Genomic DNA, 21962 nt, shown 5'->3' with positions numbered 1-21962 from the left:
AAAAGAGGGGGACGGATACCCGTATAGACTTGGAACATGGACCGTTCCACAAAGCCAACAAAAGGTCAGGTATAACTGGGACCCATGCGGGTGCCCATGGCTACACCCTTGGTTTGGAAGAAGTGGGAGGAGACAAAGGATAAATTATTGAGAGTAAGAACTAATTCCGCTGGACGGAGGAGAGTGGTGGTAGAGGGGAATTGTTTAGGACTGGAATCCAAAAAGAAGCGGAGAGCTTTGAGACCGTCCAGGTGGGGGATGGAGGTATAGAGGGACTGGACGTCCATGGAGAAAATAAGGCGGTGGGGGCGAGGGAACTTAAAATCATTGAAAATATCCAAAGCATGAGAAGTGTCACGAACATAGGTGGGAAGGGATTGAACAAAGGAGGATAAAACAGCGTCAAGGTATGCAGAAATGAGTTCGGTGGGGCAGGAGCAATCTGAGACAATGAGTCTACCTGGACAGACAGATTTGTGGATCTGCAGCTGCGTTCCGAGGCTCCGCCCACTTATCTGTTGACGCACTGACGCGTCGCGCATGCTCAGTACGGGAAGGGCGCTGTTGTTTATCGTTCTTTGTTTAAACTGGTCGGCGGTGGGATCAGGATCAGGAGGGGTCCTGGCGAGGAGCCGGGGACGGATTATTCACTGCGGGGCGACACCAACAATTTCCTTTCGGTGAGTATTGAAACAGGTCCGGAGCGGGGAGAACTGGAGAACAAAAGGTGGGGGTGGGGAGGGAGAGAGAAACACAAGGTGATCGGTGAAACCTGAAGGGGGAGGGGATGAACTTTCCCGATCTGGCGGCCTCGCCTCGCTTCCTTCACGGAATCTGCCGGGGTCGGTCCGGGTTGTGAGACCTTCACACCGAACCGTCTGAGATGAGCCGCCGCTCAGCCCCTGTTGTTCTGGTCCTATTAACAGGATGACGTAAAACATATTTATAGACTGTTACTGACAGAGAAATGTACAATTTGTTGTCCGTGTGTTATGTGAATGTACTTGCCTGTGATGCTGCCACAAGTCAGTGTTTCTCTGTACCTGTACCTTCCCGTACTTGTGCACTTGGCAATAAATTCAACAGGACCTGAGAAATCCCAGTGAGATTTGATTAGTGATGATCATCTTGGAAGCTCGGTAGGTCGAATGTATGCGACAGTACACTGTTAAATGCAAAACCCTGAACAGTGTTGATGATCAGAGGGATCTTAGACTCCAAGTTCATGCCTCCCTGAAAGAGACTGCACAGATTGACCGGGAGGTTAAGAGGGCAAATGGCATGGTTGTCTTTATTAGTCGAGACATTGAGTTCAAAAGTCGGGAAGTTGTGCTGCAGTTTTGTAAAACTAGTTAGACCACATCTGGAGTGTTTCATACAGTTCTGGTCGCCCCCATTCTCGGAAGGATGTCGGGGCTTTGGAGAGGGCGCAGAAGAGGTTTACCAGGACACTGCCTGGATTAGAGGGCATGAGCTATAACGAGAGGCTGGACAAACTTATGTTGTTTTCGCTAGAGCGGCGCAGGCTCCGGTGAGACTGGATGGACGTTTATACGATTACGAGAGGGATAAGAGTGGATAGACGATATATTTTTTCCAGGGATGAAATATTTTAGATAAGAGGCCATCCATTTGAGGTGAGAGGGGGTAGGTTAATGGAGATATGAGGGGCGTGTATGTTGTTCCTCACCGAGTCTGCTGGGTCGGTCACTGGAATTTGCTCCCTGGGGTGACCCTCCGCTCTGACGCAGTAATCACCCTCCGCGTGCAGTAATCGCATTGCTCGTGTACACAGTCCGCGGAATGCAGTGATTTTTGGCCGGCGGAGTCCAGTCACCGTTTTGTGCTGACGTGGATTTGCAGCACCAGCATGATTTCTCTTGTTCGGTAGATCTGATATTGGCCGGTGAGTCCCGTTAACTCCCCGAACTGTCGACTTCGCCTCGCTTCCTGGAACGTCTCAAAAACTTTTTTCACTTCAGATAAGCCGCTTTTAAGCCTGGTGATATGTACCTTCTCCCTAATTGGGGTGGGTGAGAAAGGAGAATGTCCCAGGTTGTGGGGATCTTTGAATTTACCGAGGGAGCGGGAAGTCCAGAAGGAGTTCATGTAGGGGAGACTAGGTTCTGTGATGAGCTTGATCTGTGTCCGTAACTCTGCAGTTCCTTGCGGTCACGGGTAAAGCAGTCGCCATACCAATGTGTGGAGTATCCAGATGGGAAACTTTTTATGATGCATTGATAAAATTTGCTGATGGGCAAAGCGTATATTCCAAAGTTCTTATGGTTTGTTCTAGCTTTGTTATTTTCAGATCTTTTATACAGTAGTATTGTGGTGAGCATTTGGTCCATAACGACAGATGAGGCAGTTCATTAAACTCAATAACAGTTTTATCGTGATAAACACAAAATAGACCGGCCAGCACGACCCCGAGAGTGAACCCAACCAGTCTCATACAGACGGGAGGCGACCATCACACACCCCGGATACAGTTAGTGTGACCCAGAAATACACAAGCAAATAACTGTATAATCCAAGATAAAAGGTAACAATAAATGAACTGGAACATCCCATCATAATCCCACAAAAGCATTTTAACACAAGAACAGTAAACAGTGCTGCTCATTAGAAATGTAGGGGGCGGGCTGTTGACCAACCCCTCCTCCTGAGGACAATCAGTGATCATCCTTGATCCCTTCTCCCAGCTGATCCCATCTGCTCATTCCCTGCCCATCCTGTTCAACCTCTGTCCAGTCTGTATCCCACCACCCCAATGATATATATCAACCATCTTGTTCAACCTCTGTCCAGTCTGTATCCCATCACCTCAATGATATATATCAACCATCTTGTTCAACCTCTGTCCAGTCTGTATCCCATCATCTCAATGATATATATCAACCATCTTGTTCAACCTCTGTTCAGTCTGTATCCTACCACCTCAATGATATATATCAACATCTTGTTCAACCTCTGTCGAGCCTGTATCCCACCACCTCAATGATATATATCAACCATCTTGTTCAACCTCTGTCCAGCCTGTATCCCACCACCTCAATGATATATATCAACCATCTTTTTCAGTCTCTGTCCAGTCTGTGTCCCACCACCTCAATGATATATATCAACCATCTTGTTCAACCTCTGTCCAGCCTGTATCCTATCATCTCAATGATATATATCAACCATATTGTTCAACCTCTGTCCAGTCTGTATCCTATCATCTCAATGATGTATATCAACCATCTTGTTCAACCTCCATCCAGTCTGTGCTGCCTGGGGTGATGGTAGTGGCAGATACATTGGGACTTTCAAGAGATATTTAGATCAGCACATGAATGTGAGGAAAATGGAAGGATATGGACATTGTTCTGGCAGATGGGATTAGTTTAGTTGGCCATTTCATTAATTGAATAGACTGAGCACTGTGCTGTACTGTTCTATGTTCTGTGTCTCTTGTTGAGAGGTTTTGGGGGTAACGGAGGCAAAAGGAGTGAGTGGGAACAACAGGTCACTGGAGACCAGTGTGGGAAATGTGAGATCACCCACTTCTGTAGGAGAAACTGAAATCCTGAGTGTGTTAAAATGGAGAGTTTAAGTGCAGTGGGTAGAGAGGGAGGTGAAAGGTACATTGTATTTATTGTAAGAGTTATTGGGTGTAAGAGTGAAATGACATTAACAATTACTTGCGTTTTGTTGAGATTGTACCTGGAATATGGTGTAAAATCCTGCTCTCCATGGGTTATACAGACCTGCTGTTGAAGAAAGGCTTAAAAAAAACCCCAGCAAACTATAGACCAGTGCTTCTGACATCAGTATTAGAACCACTGCATATATAAGTATTTGAAAAGACAAGACTGACTTGGAACAGTCAGCATGACTTTGTTTACTCCTGGCAACACACAGAATTTTTTTTTTTGATGAGGTTATTGGGAATGTTACCAGGAAAGTAGATAAAGACAATGAAGCGAATGTTGTTTACATGGTCTTTTGCAAGCATTTAACAATCCTGCGTCGGCGGTTGGTCAAGAAAATTCATTTGCATCACGTTCAACGTAAGGAAGTAAATTGGAGTAGACAATGGCATTTTGGGAGAAGGTGGACTGTGATGGTAGATGATTGTCTCCATTAATCGTTGGGTCCATTGCTGTTTGTCATCTATATCAATGATTGGGATGGTAATGTTTTTAACTTGATAAGCACATTTACATGTGACACCAAGGTTAGGGGTGTAGTTGACAGAGAGGCAAATTATCTATCATAGGTTACAGGGATCTGGAACAGCTGGAGATACTGAGCTGAAAATGGCAGATGGAATTTAATGCAGGCAAGTGCGAAGTGTTGTGCTTTGGTAGGTCTTACACAGTCAACAGTAGAGCACTAACGTTGCGGTGGAACAAAAGGATCTGGGAATAGAGGTCCATAATTCATTGAAAGCAGCGCCACAGGTAGATAGGGTGGTTAATAAATGCTTTGGCATGGTGACCTTCATCAGTTAAGTTATTGACTGCAGGAGATGGGATGTTATTTTGAAGTTGTTATAAGACATCAGTGAGTCCGAATTTAGAGTATTGTGTGTAGTTTTGGTCACCTACCAACAGGAAAGGTGTAAGTTTGAAAGTGTACTGGGAAAAACTTCAAGGAGGTTTCCGGAGGCCCTGAGTGATAAGGAAAGGATGAATAGTTTTGGACTTTAATCCTTGAAATGCTAAAAATTGAGAGGAGACTTGATAGAGCAGGACAACATGAAGATGGGTAGAGATAGGTAAATGCAAGCAGGCCTTTTCCACTGAAGTCGGGTAGAACGACAACCAGAGATCATGCATCATGGGTGAAAGATGAAAAGTTTTAGTGGGACATGAGTGGATAAGTCTTCAATCAGAGGGTCGAGAGAATGTGGAACGAGCTGCCAACAGGAGTGGTACATGCGAGCACGATTTCACCTTTGAAAATATGGATGGGGGAGTAGGCTACTGTGCAGGTGGGTGGGAACAGGTGGTTTAAATGGCTCAGACAATGCACCTGTACTGTGTTCTGTTTCGATATGACTCTCTAACCATGACTCCTTGATCACAGACAGAAGTTTGATTGGGTAAAGATCCGAAATTAATATCAGACTTGAATAATTCACACCTTAATTTCCCAAGAATACTCAACAGCCTGGATGTGTTTTGACGTGGTTTTAAACTGCCCACACGCTCCCTGTCACGGATATTTCGTAACCAGGGAAAGACAAAATGCTGGAGTAACTCAGCAGGTCCAGGCAGTGTGTATGGAACTGAATACAATGGGAACGTTTCGGGCCGAGACCCTTCAGTGGAACTGGAAAGGAAGAGGGAAGAGGCAATATCATTGATTGATTTGGAAGGTGCAGGTTGCTTTTGTGTGAGACTCGGAGCTCAGGGTTTGTGTTTAAACGGCTGCCTGCATATTCCTCAGAACAGGGAGCAGTCTTTCTGCTGAAACCAATTCAAACTGGTTTGACATTTCACTCTCTATCACATAAACAAAGTCACTTCAGTGTTCTGTTCAACTATTTCTGCATATGCAAATGTGCTAAACTGTTAATAGTTTGCAAGGAACCTGTAACATGTCATAAACGACACTGCCAATGGGCTTGAACCAGCTACCTTACCAGTTACAGTTACTGTCCTGTTTGCTGTGAGTTTGCAGAATTTAGTTATTTTTACTTCAAACTCTCATTATCTGCAGTTGTTTTAAAACTTTTTTTATGATATTAAAAAAAAGATCCACGCCATTCCCAACTGTGACATTCCTTAATACAAAGACATGACACAGTGTATGAAAAGTGCATCTTTCCCAAAATTGTCAATAACCCTTAAAATATTGTTGATGTAAGGGTAAAGGTGAGGGGCAGAATGAGGTAGAGAGAGAGAGAGGTTGAGCAGGGAGAGGGGAAAAAGTCAGGGCGAGGGTCTGTTACGTACCCCGTAACTGGGTGTCTAACCAGCAGAGAAAGAAGAATCCGTTGGTGGTACCAAACTAAAGGTGTTTATTAATAAAAATAAGCAAAACCATATCAATAATGCAAATATACATATAAAACCAGTTAGCAGTAATAAACCTAAAAGTGTTGGAATAATAATAATCAATAATAAACAAGCTCTATTGATGTCTAGGGGTAAATAAATTGTCATAGAAAAGTATAAAGCTCAGTTCAGTTCATGAGTGCTGATGTAGTTATAGTTGTTGTATTGTAATGGTTGGAGAGAGAGAGAGAGAGCGAGCGAGATGTAACAGTTACAGTCAGGCAAACCTTCCTTTGCTTTCTTAATCCGTCGTATCGGTGTGGTCATTCAGTTATGTCCTCTCCATCCTTCTGCTAGACCGTTCTTCTGTGGTGGACCCGTCACTCTGGCGTGAGTGGACACCCACACAAGTCCCCACCGGCCCTGCTTTTACACTGATAGCCTTACTGACCTACCTCCTGGTTCAGTCTTCAAAGCCCCCACCTTTCTTGTGGGTTCCAACACTCAATCAGTGTCCACTGGTGTGTCTGGAGGGTGTCTCTACAGACCTGTCTTTTATCCCTACTAACGGGGACTCAGCTATCCATCACTCCTGAATGACTGTGTCCATCAAATAAGGCCACTCCTTCAGTCCACTGAGGAATGTTTATGAGCAAACTATTGTCCTTGCAGCGAAACAGTAAATAATTCAAAAAGGAGTCACAATATGGTTAATCAGCAATCTCCCCCTCTCTCTTATCTGTTGCCGATGTTCTTGCTTGTTTTTCCGTCTCTCTTTCTCATGGTCAGCATAGCAACAGTAATAGTTTGTGTTTCTCAGGAGGGGAATGGTTAACTCTACCCCATTGTCCATCAGGTCTATTCATCACTCATAACAGGTCTATGAGGTGGACAGGGAGCAACTAAGATGAAGGTGAGTCAGTGGAGTAGGTAGACAGGGGGTAGATGATGGAACACAATGGGGAGACAGTGGGAGGGAAATATGATTAGAGAGAAAGGGACAGAAAGGGAGTTTGGTAAAGAAAATTTATTTGCTCCACGTTCAATGTAAGGAAGTAAATTGGCATAGACAGTGGAGCTTTGTGCGAAGGCTGACAATGATAGTAGATGATTGTCTCCCTGATTTGGGGTTTATGACCGGTGGAGAGCCACAGAAATGGTAGTTGGGCCATTGCTGTTTGTCATCTATGATAATGTGTTTAACTTGATAAGCACATTTGCATATGACAGCAAGATCAGGGGTGTAGTTGGCAAAGAGGCAGGTTATCATAGGTTACAGTGGGCTCTGGCGCAGCTGCAAATACTGAGCTGAAAATTGCAGATGCAATTTAATGCAGGTAAGTGTTGCTCTATGTAGGTCTTACACAGTAAACGATAGCGCACTAAAGAGTGCGGTGGAATAAAAGGAATAAGACATTGCTGAGTTTGAATTTGGAGTATTGACTGCAGCTTTGGTCATCAATCTATAGAAGAGAAATAAGGTTGAAAGAGTACTGGGAAAAGGTGCGAGTTGTTTTTCTGGGAGATTCCAAGCTCAGGGTCTGGTGTAAGCAGCTGTTTGGCCCCGCACATTCCACAGAACCGTAGGCAGTTCTTCTTAAAGCAGAACTTTAAGCCATTCTGCTAAAACCATATCCAACTGGTTTGAAGTTTCCCTCTCATTTGGGTTTGAAAACATTCACATTAGATAGATAGATAGATAGATAGATAGATAGATACTTTATTCATCCCCATGGGGAAATTCAACTTTTTTTTCCAATGTCCCATACACTTGTTGTAGCAAAACTAATTACATACAATACTTAACTCAGTAAAAAATATGATATGCATCTAAATCACTATCTCAAAAAGCATTAATAATAGCTTTTAAAAAGTTCTTAAGTCCTGGCGGTTGAATTGTAAAGCCAAATGGCATTGGGGAGTATTGACCTCTTCATCCTGTCTGAGGAGCATTGCATCGATAGTAACCTGTCGCTGAAACTGCTTCTCTGTCTCTGGATGGTGCTATGTAGAGGATGTTCAGAGTTTTCCATAATTGACCGTAGCCTACTCAGCGCCCTTCGCTCAGCTACCGATGTTAAACTCTCCAGTACTTTGCCCACGACAGAGCCCGTCTTCCTTACCAGCTTATTAAGACGTGAGGCGTCCCTCTTCTTAATGCTTCCTCCCCAACACGCCACCACAAAGACATTATTAGTCTGCTTAACTATTTCTGCTGCAGGGAGGGACAATGAATGTGAAAGCTGATATAAAGAATACTACCGATGATTCCAAAACCACGCTACCAATTACAGATGATGCTCTGCTTGCTGCGAGTTTCTGGAATTTTATGATTTTTTCCTTCAGACTCACATTGTCTATATTTGTTTCTAAAACTTTCTTTTCATGATTCCATAAAAGATCAGTCTGTGACAATCACCGGACCATGAGACACAGGAGCAGAATTCAGCTCCGACATTCCAACATGGCTGACCCTTGATCCCACTCAACCCCATACATCTGCCTTCTCACCATATCCTTTGATGTTCTGAATGATCAGGAGACAATCAACTTTTGCCTTAAATACACCCACGGATTGTCCTCCACTACAGTCTGTGACAGATTCACTACTCTCTGGCTAAAACAAATCCTTCTTTAATCTTTTCTAAATGGTCGCCCCTCAATTTTAAGGCTGCAGCCCCCAGATTTGCATACCTTCACCACAGGAGCATCCTCTCCATATTCACCCCAGCCAGTCCTTTTAACAGTCAGTAGGTGTCAATGAGATTCCCCAGCATTTTTCTAATTCCAGTCAGTACAGGCCCAAAGCTGCCACATGCTCCTCATATGTGAACCCCTTCATTGCTGAAATCATCCTCATGAACCTCCTGTGGTCACTCAACGATGACAACACATGCTTCCTGAGATATTGGGCCCAAAACTGTTGATGACACTTGAAATATGTCCTGATTAATGTCTCATAAAGACTCAGAATTTTCTCCTTGCTTTTATATTCTATTCCCCTTGAAATAAATGACAACACTGCACTTGCCTTCTTTATCACAGACTCAACCTATAAATTAACCTTCCAGGAGTCAGACCTGAGTACACCTGATTCCCTCTGCACCTCTGATGTTTGAACATTCTCCCATTTGATGACAGTCTACATTATTAGACAGGGATAGACAGGCGGCAGCTGGACAGGAAAAAGAAGGAGAGATGGAGAGGGATGAAGGCATGAGAGAGCGGGGAAGGGTGTGGGGAAAGAGGAAGGGGAGTTGAGCATGGGATGAGTAGAGTGTGGGAGGGGGAAGGAGAGAGCTTGGGGAAGGAGGGTGGGAGGAGTTTTGTAATGAGTGACAGACACTATATAACCGAATAACCTCGGGTGTAGCGGCTCAGACTGACATCTCTGTGTATGGTGAGCACACCGTTCACCCGGCACCTCACTGAACTCCGTCCGGTTTCAACATCACAGTAAGTGTCGTCTCCGATTCTTCAGAACCAGGGAGCGTTTACAATGGGGTTTGGCTTTTGTCGGGCTTGGGAGGGAAGTCAGTGGGAGAAGGGAACTCTGAAATCTTCAAATTAACAAGTTAATTATTGACCAAATGGATTAAAAGAAACAATTACCTTCAACTACAAACATTCTCCAGTTGGTTTCTACTGAGACGCTGTAGAAAAACCTTTCTGCAGTGATATGCGAAATGTCCCCCCAGGTCAGTGAAAGAGTCTCTCTCCCTCTTCTCCCTCCCTGACACACACTCACTCACATACACAGGAAAAACTATTGAGAATACAGAGCTACTGTAAGATACTGGCATTCGGAACATCGTCTTGGACTATGCCACAGATCGATTCATTTAATTAAATCGCAAATATATATATATTAAAACTACAGATATTGGGTGTTTGAAGTAAAATAAACTACTGGAAACTCTCAAAGTCTGATAGCAATTGTAATAAGTAGACATTCAGATTGCAGACACTGGTGAACTTTCTTTTCTATATCATCGGTGTTTTAATGTTTTTTCCTGTTACAGAAATATTTAAATTCAGTGTTAAATTAGCTTTGTTCACAGTTGAAGGTGAGCGCGAAATGTTGAAGTAGTTTGTTTGTTTTCAGCAGAGAAGCCGCTCCCTGCTCAGAGGAATGCCTGCGTGTCAGAATTTGCCCTGCAGACAGTCAGCAGCTTGCACACAGAAAATTGCACTGCGAGTCTCACAGAGCAGCAACACCGGCCCCTCCCCCATAGTTACTAAATGACCCTCGTCTGATGGTCTGGTGTAAAACTAGAAGAAAACGACTTGAAAATATACCCAAAGGGAGACTGAACGTTCTTAGTGAATTAATGTGAGAACAATTCAGCTTCTGATATTTATTTCTGATCTTTACTTCCAGTTGACATGTTTCCCATGTTTTGGATCAGTGATCAAGAAGATATTCGCAAACAAAAGAACATCTGTAGATGCTGGAGCAACACACACAAAATGTTGGAGAAACTCAGCAGGCCAGGCAGCATCTTGGGAAAGAGTGAACAGTCAACGTTTCGGGCCGAAATCCTTCGGCAGGACTCCTTTCCCAGATGCTGCCTGGCCTGCTGAGCTCATCCGGCATTTTGTGTGTGTTGCAAGAAGTTACTCGCTCTATTTTGTCCCTTCTGTCGGTCGTGGTATTTGTGTTCTTGCATTATCCTGTCTGCACGGTTGAGATTCTCCACAATTCATGTCAAGGTTAAAAACAGTTCCCAAATCAGGGGTTACGATTCCAAAGCAAGTGTGCCAAAAGATGTTTTGTCAACACAGCTTCTGTTTCCAAAACTTGTGACTTCAGATGAATGCATGTCGTTTTTCTCATGACTGTGTTTATTGTTGGTGTTTCGAGCCGATTTCCTCAACGTCCTTTAAAAGAAAAGACGTTGATTCTGTTCAAGGTCTCGATACATAACAAACAGTGGGGGTGGGGTGACCAGTTACAGAAAGCGACAGGCGGCATTGCAGAGCGAACATCATGATTTCACAGTGTGGGGCAGCAGGCTCGATGGGCTGAGTGGCCAATTTCTGCCTGGTCTGTGCACAAGAAAAGCTCTGACTACAGAGTTACTGTAAACTAAGTTAATGTACAGACCACGGCAAATAACCTACTGTTGAACAAAAAACAACTATTGCAGTAATTAAATCATTCAGAACATTGACCGAGATGATAAGCAACAATGAACCTTGCACCGACCCCACTGCACCCCACGAGTCACTGGTCTCCAGTCAGAGAGTCAAACCATCTTCCACCACTTACTGGCTTCTCCCGCAAAACCAATGTCCAAACCAATTTACCACCTCATTCTGAATGCCAAACCTTCTTGACTAATCTCCCAGGTGGGACTCTGCCAAATGTCTTCCTACATTGTACTGAACTATATATTTTTAATTCAGTAAATTAACTGTTCTCTCTCCCAGAGCAGTAAGTGTCACGTTGTTCCAGCCTGATAACTGTCCAACAACATTCTTGCACATCATACTTTCACTGCTCTGGGGAGAAACGAACCATAAAAGTTAGGAAATGGGGGCGGGCGGGGCTAGACACTTTGTGTAGCTGTGCTGTTGCCCGTTGTCTGAGTCCAGGAGCTGATGACCCCGGGGCTGCTGCAGGACCATCCACACTGCAAGTGTCCTCTCAGGGCTGTGGGAATGATTCTGTTTCAAAAAGCCTCGGATATCCCTGTGAACACAGCCCCAAATCGGCAATGCCCAGAGTCCAGCTCTCTGGAAAGTGAAACGATAAAGATGGTTTCCCATCACTGACAAGTGGAGCAGCGGCATTACTGGCTCACGATGGCTGTGATTGTCCCAGGGATGAGGATGTGATCTTTGGCTGTCCAGCTGCACAGTTTGTTATTGGGGAACAGAGAAGAACACGGGAAGTGGATCTTCAGCCCGATGGACTCAATCGGAATTAATCCCCGAAGAGTCATCAGGAGGATGTGTCATATCACAGGCATACATAGTGAATGTTGTTGGCTTTGTGGCAGCTGTACAATGCAATATATAATAGTAGAGAAAAAACTGCATTACAGTAAATATCTGTTACTAAAAGTTAAATAAATATTGCAAAAAATGAATTCAGTGAAGTAGGTTCATGGGTTCCATGTCAATTCAGAAATTGGATGGCAGAGGGAAAGAAGCGGTTACTGACTAATTGAGTGTGTGCCCTCAATCTCCTGTACCACCTTCCTGGTGATACCAATGAGAAGAGGGCATCTCCTTGGTGAAGCAGATCCCTAATGACTGATGCCGCCGTTTTGAGGCATCGCTCCATGACGATGTCCTGGATGCTACGGAGGCTACTGCCCGTGATGGAGCTGACTGAATTGACAACTTTCCTCAGAGTATTTCGATCCTGTGCAGTAGCTTCATCACTTCCCCCACCCTACCATATGAAGCAATGTGCAGACAGTTAGAACAATTTTTACGGTACAACTGTAGAAATCCGCTAGTCGTTGGTCACATCCCAAATCTCATCAAACTCCTAATGAAATATAATGGCTGACGTGCATTCTTTGCAGCTGCATCGATATGCTGGGCCCTGGATAGATCCTCAGAGATGCTGACACACAGGAACATGAAGTTGCTCACTCTTTCCACTGCTGACCGATCAATGATGATTGTTGTGTGTCTGTGCCCTTGTCCTACCCGTTCAGAAGTCCACAATTAGACCATTGGTCTTACCGATATTGAGTGCAAGTTTGTTGCTGCAACACCACTCATCCAGGTGATATATCTCGCTCCTGTTTGTCTTCTCCTCACCATCTGAAAATCTGCCAACAATAGTGGTGTCATTAGCAAATTTGTCACTGGCATTTGAGCTGTGCCAAGCTGCACAGCCATGGGTGCAGAGAGAGTAGGGCAGTGGGCAAAGCACATATCCTTGAGGTGCACCAGTATCGATGGTGATGTGCAGGCGTTACATCCAAACCGCACAGATTGTGGTTTTCTGTTGAGAAAATTGAGGATCCAGTTGCAGAGGGAGGTAGAAAGGCCAGCGGTTCGAGCCTTTTGACCAGAACTGTGGGGATAATTGCATTACACGCTGAGCTCTGGTTGAGAAACCGCATTCTGATGTAAGTATTCGTATTGTCAAGGTAATCGAAAGCCGCGTGAGGAGCCGATGAGATTGCATTATGACCTATTGTGGATACAGGTAAATTACAGTGGGCCCAGGTCCTTGCTGAGTGAAGAGCTAATTCTAGCCATCGCAAACCTCTCAGAGCATTTCATCACAGTAACTGTTATTGCTATGGACGATAGTCATTAATGTAACTCACACTGCTCTTCTTGGGCACTGGTATAATTGTTAGCCTTTTAAGGGATGTGGGAACTTCCAACTGCAGCAAAAATGACCCCATCTCTGAAGCATTCACAGAATACAACTCCTGTTGTTCTGGGGTGGCTGAAATCCCTTGTAAATATGTGTGACGACAGCACCCACCACTTCCTCACTCTCCGTAAATCGATAGAAACACAAAAAAAATTCCCACAATGTATTGTATTGAAGGAAAGGCAGATGAGCTTAGGCATGGATCAACACATGGCATTATGGTATTGTCACCATTATTGAGACTGGCTTGCAGAGAACTGGCAGCTCAGTATTCTGGGATTCTGTTGTTTTAGAGTTGACAGAGCGTGGGGGATTAAAGGGTAGGGGTGGTTTCACTCAGGGAGAATGTCACGGCAGTGTGCAGTAAGGGCAGATGGGAGAATTCATCTAGTGAGTCTTTATGGGTAGATCGGAGAAATAAAATTTGTTTGAACATGTTAATGGGTCTGTCTTATAGACTGCCCAAGAGTCTGTGGGATTTAGAGGAACAAATTAGTAGACATCAGAGAATATTGCAAAAAAACATAATTTGTTATAATTTGATTTTAACCGTCCACATACGGACTGGAACCCTCATACTGTAGATGTACTCATGTATTTGACAAATGTCTTCAGGAAAGTTTCATTAATCAGTACATCCAAAAGACTCAAGTGTGATACTTGATCTCCCATTAGGGACTGAGACAGGACAAACGTAACAGAAGTCTGTGTAGGGAAACTGTTTGCATTCGGTGATCACAATGCCATCAGGTTCAAAGGAAGTATGGAGAACGATAGCTCTGCTCCGTGGTATTGAGGCCCTGGTATAGAAAAAAATATGTACAGAAAAGCTGGATGAACTCAGCAGGTCAGGCATCATCTGTTGAAAGGAGCAGTCAACGTTTCGGGTTGAGACCCTTCGTCAGGACTAAAGAAGGAGGGGGCAGGGGCCCTATAAAGAAGGTGGGGGGAGGGTGGAAAACCAATCAGAGGAAAAATATTCTTGAACATCAAAATCACCAACTTCCAGTAATTCCCTCTCTATCCCTTTCCCCATCCCACCTTCACTCTGTCTCCTCTTCTAGCTGCCTGTCACCTATCATGACTCTGCCTTCTTCTACTACCCATAGTGCGTTCCCCTTAGATCCCTTCTTCACCTCTCCTGCCTATCCCCTCCCTGCTTCCCCTCCCGCACCCTTTGATTTTTCCTCTGATTGGGTTTCCACCCTCCCCCACCTTCTTTATAGGGCCCCTGCCCCCTCCTTCTTTAGTCCTGACGAAGGGTCTCGACCCAAAATGTTGACTGCTCCTTTCAACGGATGATGCCCGACCTGCTGAGTTCATCCAGCTTTTTTGTACGTCTTGATTTGACCACAGCATCAGCAGTGTATTTTGTGTTTAGAACAAAAAATAGATGCATAACAGGTGTAGGCAGGTAGGAGAAAATTGAGGTACTTTTGGAGTTGAGAAAATGCAAGATAACATTGAGGAAAGAAACCAGGAAGGCTATAGGGTGGCATGAGGTTGTCCTAACAGACAAGGTGAGGGATCATACAGATGTTTTAAAAACAAAAGGATTTCAGGGGACACAATTGATTGTCTGGATTATCAGAATGCCGATATATGCATGGAGCCAAATCAGATAGAGGAGTTCTTAAGTGGATTTTTGGTTCTGTGTTCACTCGGGAAAATAATCTATATAAGTGAGACAAAGGAGAAGTGAGCATGGATGTTATACAAATTACGGATGAGTAAGTGTTTTGGGCAAATTGGGCAACTTCGAGTGTATAAATCCCCAGTGACTGAGAAGTTCAGTCCTTGGACCCCGATGTAGGTGGATGTAGAAATTGCAAAGATGTAACCGTTATGTTTAAATTATGCTCAAAGACAGGAGAGCTATCAAAGGATCGGAGGATAGCTAATTTTGATTCACTGTTTAAAAAAGGCTCCAAAATTAAACCAGGAAATTATAGGCCGGTGCACTTGACATCAGTCATGTGAAGACATTGGAAGGACCGGATATAGGAGTATTTAAATAAACAGGACTGATTAGGGGCATCCAACATGACTTTGTGTGTTCTGGACAATCTATTGGGTTTTTCGAAGAGGTTACAGGGAATGTTACCAGGAAAGTTGATGAAGGCAAGGCTCTAGATATTGTCTACATGGACCTTAGCAAGGCATTTGGCAATGTCCCGCGTAGGGTGTTGACCAATAAATTTCATTCTCTTGGCATTCAAATTGAGTTAGTAAATGGGAGTAGACATTAGCATAGAGGAGGAAGGCAGATAGTGGTAGCAGATGGTTGCCTCTCTGACCCGTGACTTGTGGATTTCCAGAGGGATCGGTGCTGATATCCGTCGTTGTTTGTCATCTATATCAATGATCTCGATGATAATTAGATTATTCGGATCAGCAAATTTGCGGATGACACCAAGGTTCGGGGTGTATTTGACAGCGAGGAAGACTATCGGAGCTTACAGCGGGATCTGCGCCAGGTGTAAAAATGTCTGATAATGGCAGATGGATTTTAATGCAGGCTTGTGAGCTGTTACGCTTCAGTAGGATCAACCAGGGTGGGACTTACACAATGATGGGTTCGGCACTGAAGGGTGCGGTAGGACAAAGGCATCCGGGAATACGGGTCCATAATTCATTGAAAGTGGCAGCACACCTAGATAAGGTAGTAAAGAAATCTTTGGCACATTGGCCTTCATAAGTTAAAGTATTCAGTACAGGAAACTGCATGTTATAAGACAGTTATGAGGCCTAATTTGGAGTATGTTTGCAGCTTATATCACCTACCCACAGGAAAGATGTAAATAAGGTTGACAGAGTAAAACGAAGATTTACAAGGATGTTGCTGCGATTGGAGGACCTGAGTTATAAGGGAAGATTGAATAGGTTACGACTTTGTTCCTTGGAACGCAGAAGATTTGGGGGAGATTTGATGGAGATTCACAAAATCATGAAGGGGATAGATAGGGTAGATGGGGTTGAGGGATGAGGATAGTGAGGGTCAGGGGATAGAAGGGAGTGAGGCAACTATTTTTAATCGGCAAACAACTCCCCCCTCCCCCATGCTCATTTCGATCAGTGCGTCCTTTCCTCCCTGTCGACCATTTTAACGTATGCGACAATTTTTAGTGAGTGAGTCACTCCATCCCTCGGTAAAACATTTGGCCATTTGGAATAAATGACTTTTAAGAGAAATAAATTCGACAAGTATTTCCGGCGGGGTGTGGAATGAAACCTTGGGCGAGGAGGGTTCTTGTGACAATAGTTGTCCGGATGGAAATGCAAACATCTCCCCCAGTTTTTTTTCCAGTTAGTGGAAATATATAGCCGAACGTGTTTGCTTTAATTTCAGCAGAAATGCGCCTCCCTGTACCTGAACAGGTGAGGGAGGTTTGAGCTGAAACTCTATCCATGTCAGGCAGTCTTTCTTACACAGAGAGCGGAGTTCAGACCTTCCCAGAACCCGGGCTGGATCAAATTCGCAGCCTGGGACTCGCTGAGTTCAACAGAGAAACTCCGCCCCACTGGTTGCAATGAAAGAAAAAGGGGAGATCCACACGGAAATCCGGACAGAAAGGTTAACGCAGCCTGTTTGTTTTCCTCTTTAGGGTTGCTACAGTGATCCCACTCCCGCCTCCTCCCGCTGTCAGACCCGTCCTGAGCCGGTGAGAGTTAGTGTGACCCAGACCGCGGCAGTCCCGCTTCACCCCGGCTCACCCGGCCCTGTCCATCTGTAATGAGCGACGGACACATCACAGCCGAGTGGCCTCGGGAGCAGCAGCTCAGACTCAACTCTCCGTACAGGGTGAGAACACCGGTGCAGGACCATTGTCGGTCACCCGGGTAGTCAGACTGAATTCCCGGGACCACACTGAACGCCGTCTGGTTAAACATCAGAGGTAAGTGTTGTCTATGATTCTGCACAACTATTCAGCGTTTACAGCGTGCTCGGCTTTGGTCGGGATCGGGAGTGAATTTAGTGGGAGAAGGGAGTCCTGACATGTCCATGTTAACGAGTCAGTTACTGTCCAAATGGATTAAGAGAAACGAGGTCTTTGCCATCAACCAGAAATACTCTCCTGGGTGATTTCCACAGAGTGTGAGCAGAAAGCATCTTTCACCCCGGTAGTGAGATGTGAATCATCCAGCGGGGCAGTGACCCGTCACCGATCTCTCTCAAACAAGAGAAATTCAGTAAATGCTGGAAATTTGTGTAACACACACAAAATGCTGGAGGAACTCTGCAGGCCAGGCAGCGCCTATGGAGAAAAGAACAGTCGACCTTCCAGACCGCAGCTAATGTATTTTACATCGCGTCATTGGTTCTATCGCTCTTCCCTGTACCAGAAAGAGTTAAACTTTCTTCACGCTTGAAATACAGTGTTTTCACTGGAACACTGGAATTTAGAAGGATGAGAGGGAATCTGATTGAAACATACAAGATTATTAAGGGATTGGACACGCTAGAGGCAGGAAAAATGTTCCCGATGTTGGGGGAGTCCAGAACCAGAGGCCACAGTTTAAGAATAAGGGGTAGGCCATTTAGAACAGAGTTGAGGAAAAACTTTTTCACCCAGTGAGTTGTGGATCTATGGAATGCTCTGCCTCAGAAAACAGTGGAGGCCAGTTCTCTGGATGCTTTCAAGAAAGAGTTAGGTAGAGCTCTTAAAGATTTCGGAGTCAAGGGATATGGGGAGAATGCAGGAACGGGGTACTGATTGTGGATGTTCAGCCATGATCACATTGAATGGCAGTGCTAGCTCGAAGGGTCGAACGGCCTACTCCTGCACCTATTGTCTATTGTCTATAAAACTTCACCCTCTGGCACCGACAAACATTCCACTCGCAAAAGCACTGAGATCACATTTCATCTCCATGGTGATGTTTGTTTGGAGACAGAACGTACCCTGTGCTAAGGAACAGGATAGAGAGAGAACCGCTGATAAGGCTGTGAGTTTAGTTAATGATTATCACCAGGAGCTGACTGAACATTAACCAGGCTGTGTTCATTACTTACAGAACCCGTAACACAGCCTTACTGGGACAGGGTGGTAACAGAACCTGGAGCCGCGGTACATGGTAAGAAGCTCTATATACTGAAATATAAACATCACAAATGCAGTCACCCAGTTTTATGAACATGAATGGGATTGATAACGTATTGTGTTGATCGATATTAGAACTGCAGCGAATCGCTTTTAAATGAATTAATAATTCCCTTCATCTAATTGAATGCATCGACTTGAATGCACCGGGAGAAACCGGGGCAGTTGAAGGTGTTATCGGAAAGGCCGCACTTTCAACCCAGCTTCGAATCATCAGCAAAGGCTCGGGAGGTGCAAGCTTACCGCATCTCGGAACTGTCCCCGGGCTACTGCTTGCAGAAGCAGGAGGCCGATCCGTCCACACTCGGGGATTTACTGATCCCTGACCGAGGGAACTGAGGATTCGTTTTGCTTATTCCATCGCAGGCGGGATCGACACTATCTGTCTGCCCTTTACGACATTTCGGTAGGTAGCTGCTGGGAGAGGGCGAAATTATGAGAATTACTCACACTGCAGTTTATAGCGGGGGAGGGGTTCGGAGGGAAGGTGTGTAAAGATGTGATGGTTCCATTTTATAATCGTTTGGTGAGACCTGTTGTGGATCACCGTCAGCAGTGTTGATTCCCTTCCGTCAGAAGTGTGTGGGTATGTGGGACATCAAAAGAAGGTTTACCAGCGAGACATCTGCACCGTGTGAGTTGTCCTATGAGGAAAATTCTGTGATCTTGGCTTTTTTTTAGTGATTGAGAAGAATTCGACATGACCTAAGTTTACAGGGTGGTGTATACATTGCAGTTTTGTTTTAAAATAACAATGTACTTGACTTATCTGTAGTAGTTTGGTAAAATCATTGGGATATTTGATAAGAAATCAAGTATCCTGCAGCGTCTTGACAGGGACGTCGACAAAATAGTTCCTGTTCTGGGAGGAACTGAAAGCATCTCTCTCTCTCTCTCTCTCCCCCCTCTCTCTGCCACCCCTCTGGGTCTCTAATTGGTCTTTTTACGTTACTCCCGTTGGTGTGTTTCCTTGCTATCTTACTTTACAAATATCTGAGATGAGAGAATTGGAATGTAATGGTGAGATTGTATAAGACATTTATGAGACCGAATTTGAGTATTGTGTGCAGTTTTGGTCACTGAATTACAGGAAGGATATTAATAAGGTTGAAAGAGTGCAGAGAAGGTTTACAAGGATATTGCACGTGGCACTGGTAGCAATCCTGAGATTGCTATCGTGGAGGTCCTGTGCTTTACTTTGGCGCCTAACTCCCTGAACTCACCTTCCAGGACCTCCTCATTCTTCCTACCTATGTCATGTCATGAAATTGCTACCCATTCCTACCCAAATTCCTACCCATTAGTCATGAATTTTATCTGATTGTTAAGGTTATTTATTTCCAGTAGGTGAGCACTAATCTTAAGGTGAATTATTATTTTTTTAATTTTGCTCTTCTCTTTGAGACGTGGCTATCTCCAGTTTGCAATCTCCACACAGTTGCCGCCTTGCCCGGTATTGTAATGGCCCCATTGTGGACAAATATTTAAGATTGCTTTTTAAAGTTGTTGACTCTGAGATCAGTGCTGCTCCAGGTTGCCGGGACACAGTTAAATCTGGCGAAAGGGAATGTCCGATGTTCAAAAGAAAAGATGATTCCAAAATCATAACTTTTTACCAGAGTTCACATGGCCTGTCCTGCTGCTCTGTCTTTCCTATAAACCCACAGCGATTTTTGCCCTCAGCTGTCATTGAAGTTTACAGTCTGACAGTAAATTGGTCCCAAAGTAAACAATAAGTTAATGCCATTACACCACCCGATCTGCACCAGGATGCGGGTCGCGGTTGCTCCCTGGAGCAGATCGATTTGTCGTGAGATACAGTATGTAATCTTTGTCACCGTCTACTGAGGTACGAAATTAAGCCTGGATCGAACAGCACAGCAGAACCATTGGCTTGAAGGAGTTTTTGTGTGGTTTAGTTCCTGCGCTGTGGAGCAGGGTCTGGAGTTACCTGCTGATGAGTGTGAGTGCAGGCTTATGTGTGTGTTGTCAACTGAACATTACTCTGATTGTGTTCACTTACTGATTGATCCCACGGAATTCCGGTGCTCGGATTCGCTGGTAACAGAATCAGGAGCTCAGCACAGAGTAAACACAGAGACTGTACTGGGTGGGCAACGTTACGATGTGTTATTTTGTGACGGCAGGATTTCAAGTGTTTCTACCATTTCATTACTGTCTGTCAAATTGTGTGGCTTTGCGGATCCGCCTGATTTTTTTCTGCAGGAGTGAGTGTGCTATTGTAGCAAAGACAGCAAGTATCAGTCAGTGATATTTAAAATTAAACTTGCTGAATTAAATCTCATTGGCTGTTGATAACAAATGTCTATGTGCACTGTATTGCGCTCCTCCTGTACCGAATAATGCGGCCACTGATTGTATGTCCGTGGTCTTGTACTGCCGTAGCCCGTCCAGTTCAATGTTCGACACGTTTCGCGTCCCTTGATGCCTCTCTGCACATTGCAGTGGTAGCGTGATCATTTGAGTTACTGTCGTTTTCCTGGCAGATTGAATCAACCCGTCTTTCTGCACCGATCTCTCTCATTATCAAGGCGGTTTTGCTCTTAGAACTGCCGCTACCTGATTTTTCTCCCCGCATCATTCTCCACAAACTGAGACTGTTGAACGTACCTGCGATATTCAAACTGCACCATTTGAACCTACAAACATTCCACTCTAAACGTCACTGAGATAACACTTACAACCATATAACAATTACAGCACGGCAACAGGCCATCTCGGCCATTCTAGTACGTGCTGAACGGTTACTCTCACCTAATCCCACTGACCTGCACACAGCCCATAACCGTCCATTCCTTTCCTGTCCATATACCTATTCAATTTTTTTTTAAATGACAATATCGAACCTGCCTCTACCACTTCTACTGGAAGCTCGTTCCACACAGCGACCACTGTCTGAGTAAAGAAGTTCCCCATCGTGTTACCCCTAAACGTTTGCCCCTAACTCTCAACTCATGTCATCTTGTCTGAATCTCCCCTACACTCAATGGAAAAAGCCTATCCACGTCAACTCTATCTATCCCCCTCATAATTTTAAATACCTCTATCAAGTCCCCCCTCAACCTTCTACACTCCAAAGAATAAAGACCTAACTTGTTCAACTTTTCTCTGTAACTTAGCTGCTGTAACCCAGGTAACATTCCAGTAAAACTTCTCAGTACTCTCTCTATTTTGTTGACCTCTTTCCAATAATCCGTTGACCAGAACTGTACACAATATTCCAGATTTGGCCTCACCAATGCCTTGTACAATTTTACCATTACATCCCAACTCCTATACTCAATCAACAACACACACACAAAATGCTGGTGCAACACAGCAGGCCAGGCAGCATCTATAGGGAGAAGCACTGTCGACGTTTCGGGCCGAGACCCTTCGTCAGGACTAACCGAAAGGAAAGATAGTAAGAGATTTGAAAGTAGTGGGGGGAGGGGGAAATACGAAATGATAGGAGAAGACCGGAGAGGGTGGGATGAAGCTAAGAGCTGGAAAGGTGAT

At 44.6% G+C, this 21962-nt stretch overlaps 1 protein-coding gene across 2 annotated transcripts in view; it reads left to right on the top strand.

Annotated features, from left to right (window-relative positions):
- Positions 1 to 538: 538 nt before the first annotated feature.
- Positions 539 to 21962, top strand: part of LOC140722434 (NACHT, LRR and PYD domains-containing protein 3-like) — a 103100-nt gene continuing 81676 nt past the window's right edge. For both annotated transcript variants that reach the window (XM_073037173.1, XM_073037174.1), the window contains exons 1-3: positions 539 to 680; positions 16947 to 17237; positions 18358 to 18417. The gene's annotated coding sequence lies outside the window, so the exon portion shown is untranslated. The remainder of the gene's footprint in view (positions 681 to 16946; positions 17238 to 18357; positions 18418 to 21962) is intronic.

The sequence above is a fragment of the Hemitrygon akajei genome, unplaced genomic scaffold (genome assembly GCF_048418815.1).
Source record: "Hemitrygon akajei unplaced genomic scaffold, sHemAka1.3 Scf000077, whole genome shotgun sequence".
Classification (NCBI taxonomy): Eukaryota; Metazoa; Chordata; class Chondrichthyes; order Myliobatiformes; family Dasyatidae; genus Hemitrygon; species Hemitrygon akajei.
This window is presented reverse-complemented; position numbering and strand designations above follow the sequence as displayed.